The sequence below is a fragment of the Thamnophis sirtalis genome, unplaced genomic scaffold, assembly GCF_051295495.1.
Source record: "Thamnophis sirtalis isolate CommonGarterSnake01/CBP01778 unplaced genomic scaffold, rThaSir2_p1.2 scaffold_11, whole genome shotgun sequence".
Taxonomy (NCBI): Eukaryota; Metazoa; Chordata; class Lepidosauria; order Squamata; family Natricidae; genus Thamnophis; species Thamnophis sirtalis.
The window spans coordinates 2,370,504-2,387,965 of record NW_028261391.1 but is presented as its reverse complement, the minus strand read 5'-3'; the positions used below and the strand labels follow the sequence as shown (position 1 = coordinate 2,387,965).

General features: G+C 44.8%; 1 protein-coding gene across 1 annotated transcript in view; it reads right to left on the bottom strand.

Annotated features, from left to right (window-relative positions):
* The window catches only part of TFRC (transferrin receptor), a 31,473-nt gene extending 25,496 nt beyond the window's left edge, over positions 1–5,977 (bottom strand). Inside the window, exon 1 of the mRNA XM_087725027.1 lies at positions 5,865–5,977. The gene's annotated coding sequence lies outside the window, so the exon portion shown is untranslated. The remainder of the gene's footprint in view (positions 1–5,864) is intronic.
* Positions 5,978–17,462: the final 11,485 nt, after the last annotated feature.

Here is a 17,462-nt window from a genome sequence, read left to right as displayed (position 1 = left end):
GATCCATTCAAGGCACAGAGCCATCTGAGAGCTATCAAGATACTCAGAAGACCACAAATGGCTTTTAAATTGCCATGAGATCATCTCACAGTGTGCTATAGACAAACACTGTCAATTACTTCCCTCTGCTTCCCCTACCCTTAACGCTGATTAGACAGTGATTTGCAGGCAGTCCTTGACTTACAAACACAACTGAGCCCTGGAATTCTGCTGCTAAACAAGGCAGTTGTTAAATCAATTCTGCCCCATTTTATGACTTTTCTTGCCAGAGTTGTTAGTTCAGAATTGCAGTGTTTCACCTCACAAAGAGGGTTATGGGTTGCCCCCTCCCCTCTTTGGAAGAGCTTTATAGCTCCCTCTGCCTTAAGAAAGTTCAAAACATCCTTAAAGATCCATCTCATCCTGGGCACCCCCCCCCTTTTTTTTTTGAACTATTACCATCTGGCAGACGGTACAGGGCAATAAAAACAAGCACAAGCAGGCTGAAAAACAGCTTTTATCCCAGGGCAGTAACTATATTGAATTCTACTGTATAGTGCAATATTAATGCAACATCAGGTTTTAAATTTCAATTATATAAAATGTGAAGGGTGTGTGTTTTCTGTTTTTATTTTTATAGTTGTAATGTACACCAAAGATGGCATTTAATTTCGCTGTACCAGGTGCACTGACAATGAAGTAAACTAAAGATTGCAATTCTTAAAGTGAGTGATGGGGTTGTGGAGTGAATCCAGCTTCCCCATTGACTTTGCTCCTAGGTGGTCGCAAAAGGGGATCGCGTGACCCCCAGGACACTGCAACTGTCGTAAATATGAGCCAGTTGCCAAGTGTCCGAATTCTGATCACGTGACTAGAGGGATACTGCAATGGTGCGAAAAATGGTCATACTTTTGCCAGTGCTACTTAACTCCGGTCACTAAATGAATTGTCAAGGACTACCTGTATTAAAATACTAACATTAAGTCCACCTTACTGGGATGTGGAAGCTACCAAAGTATTGTCTATCTTGAATTAACTTGCTTTGGTTTTGATAATTGGTTTTATTACAAGCTGCTTTGAACAAAGTCCACTACAAGGGGGAAAAAACCCACCCCTAATTTTTTATTTGGGGGGGGGGGGGGAGATTGGCTTCCTACAGGTAGTTTTCAATTTACAACAGTTCATTTAGTGGCCATTTAAAATTACAACAGCACTGAAAAAGGGACTTATGACCTTTCCCCACACTTACGACCGGTGCAGCATTCCCCCCCCCATGCGTGTGATCAAAATTTGGATGCTTGGCAAACTGGTTCATATTTATGACGGTTGCAGCGTCCCCGGGGTCACCTGGTCCCCCTTCAGCGACCTTCTAACAAGCAAAGTCAGTGGGGGAAGCTGGATCCATTTAACGACCGTGGAAGGAAAGGTGCTAACCGCTAACATAATTGCAGTGATTCAGTTAACCCCTTTGGCAAGAAAGGTCGTAAAAGCGGGCAAAATTCACTTAGCGGAGGGTCTCGCTTAGCCATAGAAATTTTGGATTTAGATGCGGTTGTAAATCAAGGACGGTGTTATTGTCCTGATAACTTTCCCCTGCCTTTTTTTATAGGTAACTCAACATGGGGGTTAACAAAGATTTCAGTTAGCAACGTATATTTATGGCTCAATTGTGGTCATAACTCAAGGACTGCCTGTATTGTTTCCAGCTGGCCTGCCCGCGTTTTAAACAAGGGTTTGACTTTCAGCCAGTTCTTCATAAGGTACACCAAGTGCTCCCTTTGGGAGCAGCTGATGAGGTCCATTGTGTCCTGCACCAAATTGTTCAGACTTAAATTCCCAATGCTCCTATTGCAGACCCTTATTTCACCCCCACCCCACCCCAAACTTGCACACTTTCTTGGGTTCCTTTAATGACTGTTTAAAATTAAACCGGCACTGAAAAAAAGTGACTTAAGACTCTTTTTCACACTTAACGACACATTGCAGCCTCCTCCCCGTGGCCACATGATCAAAATTTGGATGCTGGCTCGTATTTATGACAGTTGTCATGTGATCCCCTTCTGCGACCTTCTGGCATGCAAAGGGGAAGCTGGATTCACTTAAGAAACATGTTACTAACTTAATATTTGCCAGGTTTCACTTAACAACGGTGGGCAGGAAAGGTCATAATGGAATGGGGCAAAATGACCCAACAAATGTTTCACTTAGCAACAAGTTTAGGGCTCAAATGCAAGGTTTAAGTCACTTCCATGCTTTGTTCTTTTAAAAACAAAACCCAAAAGGTATTTTAGACGTCTGCATATTTAGAATCAATGGAATGAGAGCAATTTCTACAGCTAAAGGAGAAGCCATTCTCAAGTTGCAGGGCAACGATAGAAATCTTAATTCTTGGCAAAAGCTTGGGGCTTGCACATGTTCTGGCTAGAACAGATTAACCGTTTCACAGAACGCTGGATGCATTCTGGTTAGTTTGGACTGCTATGCGCGAGATATGAAGCAAATCAGACCCCGCCTTTTCAGGAGAAGATATGAAGAAATAGGCCACTGCAAATTTGAACAGGACTTCACAGTATAAAGATGGAATAAATGGAACATAGAGTCTTCTTTTGTAACAAGCCTTTCAGATTTATCTTTACTTACTGCAACATATTTAAAAGCTTCATACTTCTCATCTGCTCTTACCTAAGACCTGTTTTATGAGGAAGCAGCAAACTGCGGCTTTCTATTTCCCTTCTAGATTAGCTAAAATAAGGCACTCTAAATTGCATTTATACAAATAAGACAAAAAAGCGTTTGTGGATCAGTGTGAGAAATTATCTTTGATAATGGCTAATTTTTGCGTACAGGTCACCAGTGCAGACAGGCATTCATTGCCACTTGAACACAGCAAACTCCTGATATTTAGAAAGTCAGTGTGTCTGATAGCAAGATATACTAAATATTCAAATATTTCACATTTATAAAAGTATGACCGCAGTTGGCTTAATCTATCCAGTTTAAAGTACTGTTGCAACAATTAGAAGTTAATCTTCACTTGGCAAGCATATATAAAGCCATGGGGGCGGGAGGGGGGGGGGCGGGCACATAGAAACAGAGAGAACCTTATGCATTTCAAAGTATTAAAATAGTTTTCAATATCTTTAAGCCCAACCATATCTTGAAGCCTTTATCTGCTAGAAATAACAGATGAACAGGTCCAGCTGACATCTATTCAAATTTTCTACATTCAATGCTGAATCTCCTAACCAAATTATTTGCACTTCTTCAAAAACAAATGCATTTATACATACAGGGGCTTCCTAATATTATTTATACTAACTGCTCAAATTATTTTTTTGGTTTTAATGCAAGTTTTAAAAAAATGCAAAAAATAAGTATTTGACTGCATTTGTAGGATACTTGTAAAACTGTTAAATTAAAAACATTCTGTATATAAAACTTTACTACTGTATTACACCCAAGAAAGCATACTTGATAGCATGTTCAAACATATATTTGTAGTGTGTGCGTGTGTTTAAAGTGCATGCTGTAAAACCTATGGAGGAAGTAGTATAGCTTTTAAAGTAAATTTACCGGTTGGTAATATTTAAAGACAAATTTGCTTAAGGGGAGACTTAAAACTAACAGTCTCCTGTACAAATCTGTTAGTCAGCCCTTACAATGCCCGTGTCTGCAACTTCACAAACTTTAGGTTGACATTAAATTCTATTTTCCATTCCAAGTGTTATCAGGTGTACTATAAAGGGATGCATATAAGGAAAAAATAGCTTCTCCCAGAGAACTAGTCTTAGCCATGATTAAGAAAGGAAAAATAAGGTTATGGTGGACGATTCAAGTGCTGACTCAGGAGGCATTCGTAGGAAAAGGCAAGCAACATGATGGAAAGAATGAGGATTGGAATACACATAGGGATAGCAAGAAACTTGTTCCTAAACTATCATAAACCAAGAACAAAGCCCTTCATTCAGATTAGAAGCAAACTAATCTTTACAAAGATTCTAACATTAAAGAGAGAGGGTGGACACAGAATACTAAAGATGTAATTTCCTTAGGTTAGCTTTTTAGTTTGCATTATAAAAAACTGATTATAAAAAAATCTAAACTGATATAAATTATTCATTTTTTAATAATTCACTTGATAATTATAATTTTTATAATGTAAACTGATAATTATCAGTAAATTATAAAATGAACTAATTTACAAGTCAGCTTTTATATAATTCAATTACATGGGGTTTAGATTTTTATCCCCTTTATTCTTATAAATAACCCAAGGCTGAACACATCACTGATATGCCTTTCCCTCATAAAACACCCCAGCGAGGTAGGTTGGGTTGTGACAGAGGGACTGGCCCAAAGTCACTTAACCAGCTTTCACACCTAAAGACAGAATTAGAACTCACTAGTTTCCTCCTTCCTCGCCTGGGGGGGAACAATGAAAGTGACTCTTAAATGCATTTAAAGTTGCTAAATCATGGCTTAGAAGTGCAACAATCTTAATTTACTCAGTAAAACCATCAGCCAGGACTGCAATTCATTTTCAGCAACCACCAAAGTCTAGTGCTAATTGAGAGCTATACAGCTTCCTCCTTTAAGACATTAAAAGCGATTCCAACATTCAACTCTGCGCTGGCCAGCACTAGCCAGCATCCCCTGGGGCTTAAGTTTAAAAGGGGAGCTATTAAACCGGGTTTTCCAAAGATGGGCTGTCAAGGATCCGGGAGTCTAATTTCTGCAACATCAGAGGACAAACAGGTCACTTGCGAGATACATTATGGCCGAGAGAGGAAGTTTTAACTTCAAAGCACCTTAAGCCATTGGAGGAAACTGTGGCTCAAGGAGGAACCGAATCCTCAATGTCACAGTTAAACAAGGAAAGCAAGGCAGTTCCCCACCACGTACCCAAATCCAACACAAGCTTTAATCAAACCAACATGTAGATTTTAAAACAAATGTTACTTTCCGAGAGTGGTGGCCCCGATAGGTGCAAGAAGCATCATTCTGGACATCTCCATACTATTGTTATCAATGCTTTATGCCAAGGCTGTGCAATCTTGGCGACTTTTAAGGTAGGTGTGTGTGTGTTCAACTCCCAGAATTCCCCAGCCAGCTCTGCTTGGAGTCCCCAGGTGTCAAAAGCAGAGCTGGCTGGGGGAACTCTGGGAGTTGAACACACACACACGCATCTTAAAAGTTGCCAAAGTTGGACAGTCTCATCTATTGCAAGCCACCCAGAGACACTTTGCACAGCACATATATCGAGGCTGTAATATAAATTAATCGTCTACAATGTATATTTAGGTGCTTAAATATAAGCACCTAAAGGAGGGCTTATATTTAGGGGGGGGGTGTTTCGCCTGTGCAAGGACAGAAGCGGAAACCTCCTCCAAGGTGAGGATGTGGCTGGGCTACGCGCTCAAAAGACACGTGGCGGCCAGCCAAGCGCTCCACGCGCGTCCCCCCCTCCCACGACCACGCGAGTCCTGTCCTGGGGCTGCTTGGAAGGAGAACCTCCCCCCCCAAAAAAACCCCCTTCTTCCCAGCGTCCAAAATGGCCTCGCTAAGAGCACATGGTACAGGCCGCATTAACCGGGTCTTCGCAGCGGCTGTCCTTCCTTCTCTCTCCCCCCCCCCCGGGCAAGCAAAGCTTCCTAACAGGCCAGGAGACTCCTGCAGCCAAACAGAGGAGTATGCAATGCGGGCGTGCATAGTGCATGCATGCAAAAAAAAAGGCCCGCCACCACCACCCATTCTGCTGCCGCACGCGGTGTTTCACCTTCCCCGGCCGGTTCTTCCCCCGCGAAGGACAGCTCGTTCAGCGAGATACGTGACGCCCGCAGTAGTCCCCGCCCTTCCCCGCAGCCCCCGCCCTTACGCAACCTCACCCGTAAAGCGAGAGGCGCAACCTCCCAACTCGCTCTCTCTTCCCTCCAATGCACGCGGTCCTCTCCGCGGAGCCTGTATATATATAGAAGCCGAGGCGCCGCCCAATCGGAGCGCCGCGTTTCGCCGCACGCGCACCCGCCCGTCGCTGATTGGCGGCAGCCTCCGCGCCCCCTTCTCCCAATCCCCCTCTCCCCTTCCCAGTAGGTTCCGTGAGGGCAGGACTGTTTGGATTGGCAGCCGGCCTGACCTATCGGTCACCCCGGTGGGTAATCGAGCTTGGCGTTTCGCCGCTCGCGCCCCCTTCTCCACCCACCCACCCCCCCCGCCGGCACGTTCCATGCAGGAGGCGGGACTATTAGGATTGGCAGCCTGCGTGCCGACCTATCGTTCGCCCTTGCCGGCGGGCGATGAGAAGGGTAGAACGAGTCCTTTGGCGACCCTTGAGAAGGGGAGAATTAGATCTAACCCCCATGTTCAGCAGTATAACGTCAGAATCAGAAATGGGCATACGTGGGTCACGGCTCTAGGGTTTCTGAGGTGGGAGGAATCCAGATGAGGCGGGAAACGCCGGCATAGAAATCACCTCAGCCCTTCACGAGAAAGAACACCTTCGTCTTGATTGGCATTGCTACCGGCCAATCAGGAGGCGGGAGAAGGCGGGCGAAGGGCTTTGGCGGTTGGAGAGGGGGCGGAGCAAAGCAAAAAGGCGGGAAATAATCCCAGGCGGGATGGAAATCATTCAATATGTCGATATGCCAATTTCTTAAATCTGAATAAAAAGCGCTTTTATGTATAGAAGCACAAATGAAATCCTTCACCAGCTGCAAAAACCTAAAAGTGCATCACAAAGTGGCTCAGGGGGGGACACACAAATATAAGAATGAGCTGCAATTAATTAAAGAGCCAATGATTAAACATTCCTGATGGCAAAAGATTCATTGTGGACTCTAATGGCTAACAGATTAAATTCTATTTAATCCAGGGATGTCCAAATTTGGGAACTTTAAGACTTGTGGACTTCAACTCCCAGAGTTCCCCAGCCGGCCAAATTTGGACAACCCTGATTTAATCCCAGCTGGATTAGAAATTGGAAAATTCCCAGGCAGCCAGGTGGAATTCATGAGAAATGCAACAGTTATTGCAATCTGAAGATGACTAGACTTCAACTCCCAGAATCCCCCAGTCAGCTGTGCTGCCTGGGGAATTCTGGGAGCTGAACTCCATGCATTTTAGGATAGCCAGCTTGAAAAACACTGTTTTTTTAAAGCAGTGTTTCTCAACCTTGGCAACTTGAAGATGTCCGGACCTCAACTCCCAGAATTCCCCAGCCAGCATTTGCTGGCTGGGGAATTCTGGGAGTTGAGGTCCGGACATCTTCAAGTTGCCAAGGTTGAAAAACACTGTTTTAAAGTAATATTTGTGTTTGCAACAAAAGGAAACAGTTATAAGCTACTTCAGTTTTTCTTTTGCAAGAATTTCCACAGAAGGTGCTCCACAAGAGGTTCTTAACCGAATTATTTTCTATTTTCAAATTATCATCTTGTTTCTTTTTCTCCGTGATTTCCCCATCTTTTATCCAACCACAGGAAGTAAAAGTGCAATATGATTTCAAAACCGAATAAGGCAATGCTTCCATGCCTATTGGACGCTACTTTGTAGCTACTTTATAGTTTTAAACCATCGTTTGATTCACTTTACAACTGGGTTACAACCATGTTACCCAGCCAACCTGCTTTAAGAGGAGTGGACCTCAACTCCCAGAATTCCCCAGCCATCCTGCTTTAAGAGGGGCGGACTTCAATTCCCAGAATTACCCAGCCAGCCTGCTTTAAGATAGGTAGACTTCCACTTCCAGAACCCCCCATCCAGCATGCTTTAAGATGGGTGGAACTCAACTCCCAGAATCCTCCAGCCAGCAATGCTTTAAGAGGGATGGACTTCCACTCCCAGAATTCCTCAGTGAGCCTGCTTTAAGAGGGATGGACTTCAACTCCCAGAATCCTCCAGCCAGCATGCTTTAAGAGGGGTGGGCTTCAATTCCCAGAATTACCCAGCCAGCCTGCTTTAAGATAGGTAGACTTCCAGAATCCCCCATCCAGCATGCTTTAAGATGGGTGGACCTCAACTCCCAGAATTCCCCAGTCAGCCTGCTTTAAGGTAGATAGACTTCCACTTCCAGAATCCTCCAGCCAGCATGCTTTAAGAGGGGTGGGCTTCAATTCCCAGAATTCCCCAGTCAGCCTGCTTTAAGAGGGGTGGGCTTCAATTCCCAGAATTCCCCAGTCAGCCTGCTTTAAGAGGGGTGGGCTTCAATTCCCAGAATTCCCCAGTCAGCCTGCTTTAAGAGGGGTGGGCTTCAATTCCCAGAATTCCCCAGTCAGCCTGCTTTAAGAGGGGTGGGACTTCCACTTCCAGAATCCTCCAGCCAGCATGCTTTAAGAAGAGTGGACTTCAACTCCCAGAATCCTCCAGCCAGCATGCTTTTAAGAGAGGTGGGCTTCAATTCCCAGAATTCCCCAGTCAGCCTGCTTTAAGGATGATAGACTTCCACTTCCAGAATCCCCCATCCAGCATGCTTTAAGAAGAGTGGACTTCCACTCCCAGAATTCCCCAGTCAGCCTGCTTTAAGATGGGTGGACCTCAACTCCCAGAATTCCCCAGTCAGCCTGCTTTAAGAGGGGTGGGCTTGAATTCCCAGAATTCCCCAGTCAACCTGCTTTAAGGTAGATAGACTTCCACTTCCAGAATCCTCCAGCCAGCATGCTTTAAGAGGGGTGGGCTTCAATTCCCAGAATTCCCCAGTCAGCCTGCTTTAAGGATGATAGACTTCCACTTCCAGAATTCCCCAGCCAGCATGCTTTAAGAGGGGTGGGCTTCAATTCCCAGAATTACCCACCCAGCCTGCTTTAAGATAGGTAGACTTCCACTTCCAGAATCCCCCATCCAGCATCATTTAAGATGGGTTAACTCCACCAAATCTTAAAAATTGCCCAAGTCGGACCCCCCTGCTCTAAACATCCCAAACTCTGAAGGCCCAATTTTCAAAGGACCAAAAAATCACCCCATCCCACTTGACGGAAATTTCACGGGGTCAAGGAGAAACCACTTTGGGGTGGGGGGGGGTGGCGGCACAAAAACACACACCCCCGACATCAAAACAATCTCTTGGCAAGGCGGAGATGAAGGTCTAGCAATTCAGGCGCCCCAAGTTTACAAACCAGCGCCTGCTTTTCCAATCTCTTGTTTGTCCGAAGCGACCAAATATTGAAAATGTACTCAGAAGCACCGAGGGTCACGAACAGCTCTGGCGCCTGCTGTTTACCAGACAATAGGCATCTACGTGCCGAGCGGAGAGGTGTGCAATATTAGGATTAAACGTTATCTTGGATCCATGTATTACACATCTATTTGGTTTCAAGCAGCACGTATCGCCAGGTCAATCATAAACTTAATTCCTGCCTTCCTATCACATGCTCGGTTCGGCTAGAATCTCAGTGTTTCTCAATCTTGGGGACTTTAAGTCCTGTTGGACTTCAACTCCCAGAATTCCTCGTCCCACGTGCTTTAAGAATTAAGATGGATGGACTTAGACTTCCAGAATTCCTTGTCCCATGTGCTTTAAGATGGATGGACTTCAACTCCCAGAATTCCTCATCCCATCTACTTTAAGATGGGTGGACTTCGACTCCCAGAATTCCTTGTCCCATGTTCTTTAAGATGGATGGACTTCAACTCCCAGAATTCCTTGTCCCACATGGTTTAAGATGGATGGACTTCAACTCCCAGAATTCCTCGTCCCACATGTTTTAAGATGGATGGACTTCAACTCCCAGAATTCCTCATCCCACCTACTTTAAGATGGGTGGACTTCGACTCCCAGAATTCCTCGTCCCACCTACTTTAAGATGGGTGGACTTCGACTCCCGGAATTCCTTGTCCCACATGCTTTAAGATGGGTGGACTTCGACTCCCAGAATTCCTCATCCCACATGCTTTAAGATGGATGGACTTCGACTCCCAGAATTCCTTGTCCCACATGCTTTAAGATGGGTGGACTTCAACTCCCAGAATTCCTTGTCCCACATGCTTTAAGATGGATGGACTTCAACTCCCAGAATTCCTCATCCCACATGCTTTAAGATGGATGGACTTCGACTCCCAGAATTCCTTGTCCCACATGCTTTAAGATGGTTGGACTTCAACTTCCAGAATTCCTCGTCCCACGTGCTTTAAGATGGGTGGACTTTGACTCCCAGAATTCCTCGTCCCACATGCTTTAAAATGGATGGACTTCAACTCCCAGAATTCCTTGTCCCACATGCTTTAAGATGGGTGGACTTCGACTCCCAGAATTCCTCATCCCACCTACTTTAAGATGGGTGGACTTCGACTCCCAGAATTCCTCATCCCACATGCTTTAAGATGGATGGACTTCGACTCCCAGAATTCCTTGTCCCACGTGCTTTAAGAATTAAGATGGATGGACTTTGACTTCCAGAATTCCTTGTCCCATGTGCTTTAAGATGGATGGACTTCAACTCCCAGAATTCCTCATCCCACCTACTTTAAGATGGGTGGACTTCGACTCCCAGAATTCCTCATCCCACCTACTTTAAGATGGGTGGACTTCGACTCCCAGAATTCCTCGTCCCACGTGCTTTAAGATGGGTGGACTTCAACTCCCAGAATTCTGGGTGCTGGCTGGGGAATTCTGGGAGTTGCAGTCCACCCATCTTAAAGTTGCCAAGGTCAAGAAACACAAGGCTTCCTTAGCCTTTAAAACTCTGGCAGGTGCTTTTATTCGACAAGCAGGAACTGAAACGTGGTAACCATTAAAACCCAATTTAAGAGAAGTGAAAGAGGAAGGAGGACAGGCCGCAACAATGAATGGTGTAGAAAAAACTAGCCAGGGCCGTTAGTCATGATGCGCAGATGAAAAAGAGAACTTTCCAGACTAAAAATAAAGAAATCAATTGGGAATAATTTCCCCCTTTTAATAGCCAAGAAAATTGCAGGGGCTTTTCCCTGACGGTGCAAAGGTGAGTTTGATCAGATGAGACCACCCAGTTTTTTCGCGCATTAAAAATAAAACCAGACCAACCCAGGTGCTTTTCTGCTCACTGCAAAGAAACGGTAAATAATAGTTAAAGTATTAATCGGAGCCCAGGAAAATCCCTGCTTAATTGCTCTACAGATTAAGCTGGAGCTTTCTTATTTTTCTCACTCTTTCCACCACCTTAAATTTTTTTTGTGCATATATTTCTTTTGTTACAAACTTTCGGCCCTGTTTTCTTTGCAAATTACCATCTGAAATTTTAATTTTTCTTAACAAATAAACATAATCGTTTTTCGCGCTTCCGTAAATAATCTATCAACTTTATCATTTCATTTTCCATTCGTTATTTTTAGTTTCTATAATATGTAGCATATATCATCAAATTTCATTTTAACATAACAAGCATTGCAGCTAAGGGGTTATCCACACTTAATAATATTCTATTTAGCTATATATCATCAACAATATCCATATATTTCATTTTCTACCAATATATCTCCTTAATTTTTTAAAAAAACTTTTAGGATAACAGCCATTCGGGAGGGAGGGAGGCCTCGACTTACGACCACAATTTGAGCCCAAAAGGTAGAGGGCTCGGTGAGACATTTGTTAAGAAACAGATCGCTCTTTTGCTAATCTAAGCGGTCCAGCATTTAAACTTCCCACCGAGACCTTCGGCCTGATTTATTAGGGAATAAACATGGGACCAAAAAATAGAAGAAAACCCCGAATATTTCAAATGTTAACCATTATACCTCAATCCGCATACAATAAAAGAACATTTCCGCTTTTATGACCCTTAAATAATCTCTCAAAACCAGCTCTTCGGGTTTTCCAGTCTTCTCAGTATTTGCCAATGGTGGAAATGATTGAAATAAAAGGAGAGAAAAGGTTAAAATTGTACTTTATCCCAGAACCCTCTGGGAGATTTCAGAGAAGGCAAAAATCGTCTCCAAAAACCAAATCCTTCTTTAGAACGGCGGTGCCCAGCCTCGTCAACTATACGATTGGTGGACTTCCAACTCCCAGAATCCCCTTGCTACAAGTGAGAGCAGAATCTCCGTTGCTAAGCAAGACAGTTCCTAAGTGAGCCTTGCCTGGTTTTACAGGTAGTCCTCGACTTACAACCACAAGTTGAGCTTGTTGAATTTATTAAGTAAGTGAATTCCCCCCCCCCCCGTTTTACAACCTTCCTTGCCAGAGTTGTTAAGTGAATCACTGCCGTTGTTAAAAGTTAGTAACACAGTTGTTAAGTGAGCCTGACTTCCCCATGGAGCTTGCTTGTCGGAAGGTCGCAAAAGCGGATCGCGTGACCTTGGGATGCTGCAACCGTCACAAACGTGAGTCAGTTCCCAAGCACCTTGATTCCGATCACGTGACCATGGGGAATTCTGCAAAGGTCGTAAGTGCGAAAAACGCTCATTTTTTTTCCCCAGTGCTGTTGTAATTTCAAATGTAATTTCAAAGAGCCGAGGTGGCGCAGTGGTTAAATGCAGCACCGCAGGCTACTTCAGCTGACTGCAGTTCAGCAGTTCAAATCTCACCGGCTCAAGGTTGACTCAGCCTTCCATCCTTCCGAGGTGGGTAAAATGAGGACCCGGATTGTTGTTGGGGGCAATATGCTGACTCTGTAAACCGCTTAGAGAGGGCTGAAAGCCCTATGAAGCGGTATATAAGTCTAAACTGCTATTGTTATTGGTTACTAAATAAACTATTGTCAATTGAATTTGAATTTATTATTATATTTCTATGCCGCCCTTTTCCCCAAGGGGACTCAGGGCGGCTCACAATCCAAGTCAATCTTGCATTATTATTAGTATTAAGTGTTGTTAAGCGAATCATTGCAGTTATTAAGTGAATCACATTGGCTGGGAAGGTTGCAAAAGGCAATGTGGTGACCACAGGGCGTGGCAACCATTAAAACAATCCATTACTATGCTAGGTAATCTACTGTATCTCCTTCGCGATTGGCTTGCCAGCGCCTTAAGGGAAGCATATTGTGCCCACAATGATCAATAATCAATCAATCAATCAATCAGGGTTTGTTGGGTTCAGAGCACTGTATGAACACAAAAAAAACGTGTGTTGTGAGTACAGGCAGACCTCGACTTACGAGGGTCACAACTCACCCCAAAATTTATGTCGCTAACTGGGCTAGTTGTTATGTGAGCTTTGCCCCATTTATACAACTTTTCTTGCCATGGTTGTTAAGTGAATCGTTGTAGTTCTTACGTTAGTAACGCGGTCGCTAAGTGAATCTGGCTTCCCCGTTGACTTTGCTCGTCAGGAAGGTTGCAAAAGGGGAATCACATGACCCCGGGACACTGCGGCCGTCATAAATGTGAGTCAGGTGCTGAATTTTAATCATGCTGCAGCGGTCGTAAGTGTGATAAAAATGGCCAAAAGTCACTTTTTCAGTGCCGTTGTAACTTTGAATTGGTCACTAAGCAAACCTAAGTCGAAGGCTGTTTGCATTGTGCAAGCAGAACACACATACCACAGTAGCACAGTGCTGTTTTCCACAATCAGGTGTGTTTTGCGCTATAACCACCAGGTAGACGGGGGGGATGTTGGCGAAAATGGTCACAGAACTGAAATTAAGGCGGCTTAGAAGACTTCGCTCTTGTGAAACTATTATCTCCTTGGGGAACGTGACGCACATCCATGCTAAGCTCCGGTTTAGCAACAGCTTATTAACCTAAGATAAGGCATAAACAATACGTTATAAATCCCAACAGCTGATTTTGTTCAACACTCTGGAGCGGGGTTTCTCAATCTTTACAACGAGTAGACTTCATCTCCCAGAATTCCCCAGCTAGCCATGCTGTCAAGGTTTGAAAGACACTGACAGAGGAATTCTGGGATTTGAAGTCCATCTTAAAGTTGTGAAGGTTGAGAGACACTGACTGATGAATTCTGGGATTCGAAGTCCATCTTAAAGTTGTGAAGATTGAGAGACATTGACTGAGGAATTCTGGGATTCGAAGTCCACCTTAAAGTTGTGACGGTTCAGAGACACTGACTGGGGAATTCTGGGATTCGAAGTCCATCTTAAAGTTGTGACGGTTCAGAGACACTGACTGGGGAATTCTGGGATTCGAAGTCCATCTTAAAATTGTGAAGGTTGAGAGACACTGACTGGGGAATTCTGGGATTTGAAGTCCACCTTAAAGTTGTGAAAGTTGAGAAACATTGACTGAGGAATTCTGGGATTCGAAGTCCATCTTAAAGTTGTGAAGGTTGAGAGACACTGACAGAGGAATTCTGGGATTCGAAGTCCATCTTAAAGTTGTGAAAGTTGAGAAACATTGACTGAGGAATTCTGGGATTCGAAGTCCATCTTAAAATTGTGAAGGTTGAGAGCCACTGACTGAGGAATTCTGGGAGTTGAAGTCCACTCGTCTTAAAGTTGTCAGGGTCGAGACACACTAAGGAATTCTGGGAAATGCTCATACATGAGAGGCATCCATGAGACCAGACAGTCTTGTCGGTGGTTTCCATGCAGCAGTGAGGCAGAAGGGAAGGTGAAGTCCTTTCAAGGCACACATTTATGGTGTGAACTCCAGAAAGAACCAAAGCATAGAATAACAGAGTTGGAAGGGACCTTGGAGGTCTTCTAGCCCAACCCCCTGCTCAAGCAGGAGACCCTCCACCATCTCAGACAAATGGCTGTCCAGTTTCTTCTTAAAAACGCCCCAGTGTTGGAAGAACACCCACAACTTCTGGTGGCGAGCAGTTCCACTGGTTGATTGTCCTCACTGTCAGGAAGTTTCTCCTGAATTCCCTGTTGCTTCTTTCCTTGATTAGTTTCCATCTGTTGTTTCTTGTTCCGTCTTTGGGTGTTTTATAAAAAGAAGCTAATAGTAGAAAGAAGGTAATGAATCTTAGAACAGTGTTTCCCAACCTTGGCGACTTTAAGTCCTGTGGACTTCAACTCCCAGAATCCCCCAGCCAGCATAGCTGGCTGGGGGATTCTGGGAGTTGAAGTCCACAGGACTTAAAGTCGCCAAGGTTGAGAAACACTGTCTTAGAAAACCAAAGAACCAAGATCCATTAAAAAAAAATGCAGGAAATTGGCTTGTTGTGGAAGAGACATTGTGGTGCATTGATGCGTTTCTGATCTCCGGCTTCAATATTTCCAGAGAAATATCATCATCTCAGAGTCACCTTGGGGTGGGGTGGGGGGAGGTATTCAATGCACGAAGGTCCCCAGCCGAATTCTGCACATGGCCTGGAAGACGTGCAGCTGCTTTTATCCCGAGCCCTGCCTTGGCTCACGTCCAGATAAGTCGCTATCGCCAGCACATCTGGTGGCTGGAGAGACCTTCTGAAAGGTGATAAATCAGCCTGAAAAGGAATGTGGTTCGATAACAGTGGACGATTCATATCTCCTTCCGTTTGCTTCCTTGTTCTTTTCTTTTCTTCTCTTCTTCCTCTCTTCCTTTCAATTCCATTTTCTTTCTTTCTGCTTCTCCTTCCTTCCTTCCTTCCTTCCTTCCTTCCTTCCTTCCTTCCTCTCACCCACTCATCTTTCCTCTTCTCCTCCTCTCCTCCTCTTCCACCTTCCTTCCTCCCCTCCCTTCACTTTCCTCTTACTCCTCCTCCCCTCCCCCTCTCCTCTTGTCTCCCTTTCCTCCAAGGTGGCGCAGTGGTTAAATGCAGCACTGCAGGCTACTGCTAGATCAGCAGTTCAGCGGTTCAAATCTCACCGGCTCAGGGTTGACTCAGCCTTCCATCCTTCCGAGGTGGGTAAAATGAGGACCCAGATTGTTGGGGGCAATATGCTGACTCTCTGTAAACCGCTTAGAGAGGCCTGAAAGCCCTATGAAGCGGTATATAAGTCTACTGCTATTGCTATTGCTATTCCTTCCTTCCTTCCTTCCTTCCTTCCTTCCATCCTTCCTTTCTTCCTTCCTCTCACCCACTCATCTTTCCTCTTCTCCTCCTCTCCTCCTCTTCCACCTTCCTTCCTCCCCTCCCTTCACTTTCCTCTTACTCCTCCTCCCCTCCCCCTCTCCTCTTGTCTCCCTTTCCTCCTTCCTTCCTTCCTTCCTTCCTTCCTTCCTTCCTTCCTTCCTTCCTCTAACCCACTCATCTTTCCTCTTCTCCTCCTCTCCTCCTCTTCCACCTTCCTTCCTCCCCTCCCTTCACTTTCCTCTTACTCCTCCTCCCCTCCCGCTCTCCTCTTGTCTCCCTTCCTTCCTTCCTTCCTTCCTTCCTTCCTTCCGTCCTTCCTTCCTTCCTTCCTTCCTTCCTCCCTCTCTTCCTCCCTCCCCTTCTCTGGCTCATTTCCTCTTCCTCCTCCTCTCCTCTCCCCATCCTGGATGCCTCTGCCGCGCCTTTGCATAGGAGAAATACTTTTTGCACATGTGGGGAGTTTAAAAAAAACAACCACCCATCTCCTAGAAAAATGAAATATCCTGGAAAATATTGAAAAGGCAGAATATTATATTTTCCCCGGTTCGGAAATGGAGAAACATGGTTTTAGGCAAGGAACAGACTCACTTTTAATAGCCCCCACTCTTTGTCACTGGGCCGTTAAAAACCCTGCGCCGGTCTATTCTACATAACAAATATCTCCACCCTTCAGCTCCAGGGTGATGGGATTAAAGCATGATAGTATTAGCCCTTTACCCATCTCACCACAGGGCACCTGGGAAAAAGCAATCCTCAACCAAACATGGACTCAAAACATAGCCTACAACCAATCAGAATGCAAGATCAAGATCAAAGGCCAGAAAGGGCATAAAACCAGGGATTTTCAGCATCTTGGTCTCTTTTTCTTCGTCACCCAACATCTGGAAGGATGGGATCCCCCTTTCCTGCTCAGGAGCTCAAGCCATGTGGTCCTGTCCACCATTAAAATCATCTTTCCAAGCAGCCTTCGTGTTTCCATGGTCTTTATCCCCACTTGGAGCTGAACCCAGAAGGACGTTTCTTCCAACACACATCCAAAAGGATTCATCCGAATTGCTCACCAACAAACACAATGTATTTATCCAACCACAGGAGCTGGGCTCTTTGCTTCGAGCGCACTCACTTTTCTACCAGGCTGGAACTTAATTCCGTACCACACACGTGTTCCTTCAAGAGACCAGCCTGGCGAAACCCGAAATGATTTGAGCGCTTCGCCACAAAAAATTATATGGCTTAATCTGGGGCTTTCAGGGAGCCACCCAGAAATGGTGTTTTGCAGATTTGGGGGTAAGCTCATAATTGTATGGTCTACTCTAGGGGATTTGCTGAGGCAGCTGCAAAATTTATTTGCTGCTATTCCTGACTTTAACAGAATAGCAGAGTTGGAAGGGAGCTTGGAGGTCTTCTAGTCCAACCCCCTGTTCAAGCAGGAGATCCCATACCATTCCAGACAAATGGTTGTCCAATATCTTCTTTAAAATCTCCGGTGATGGAGCATTCACAACTTCTGAAGGAAGCAGTTCAATTGTTCCAACTGTCAGGAAATTCCTCCTCAGTTCTAAGTTGCTTCTCTCCTTGATTAGTTTCCACCCATTGCTTCTTGTTCTGCCCTCAGGTGCCTTGG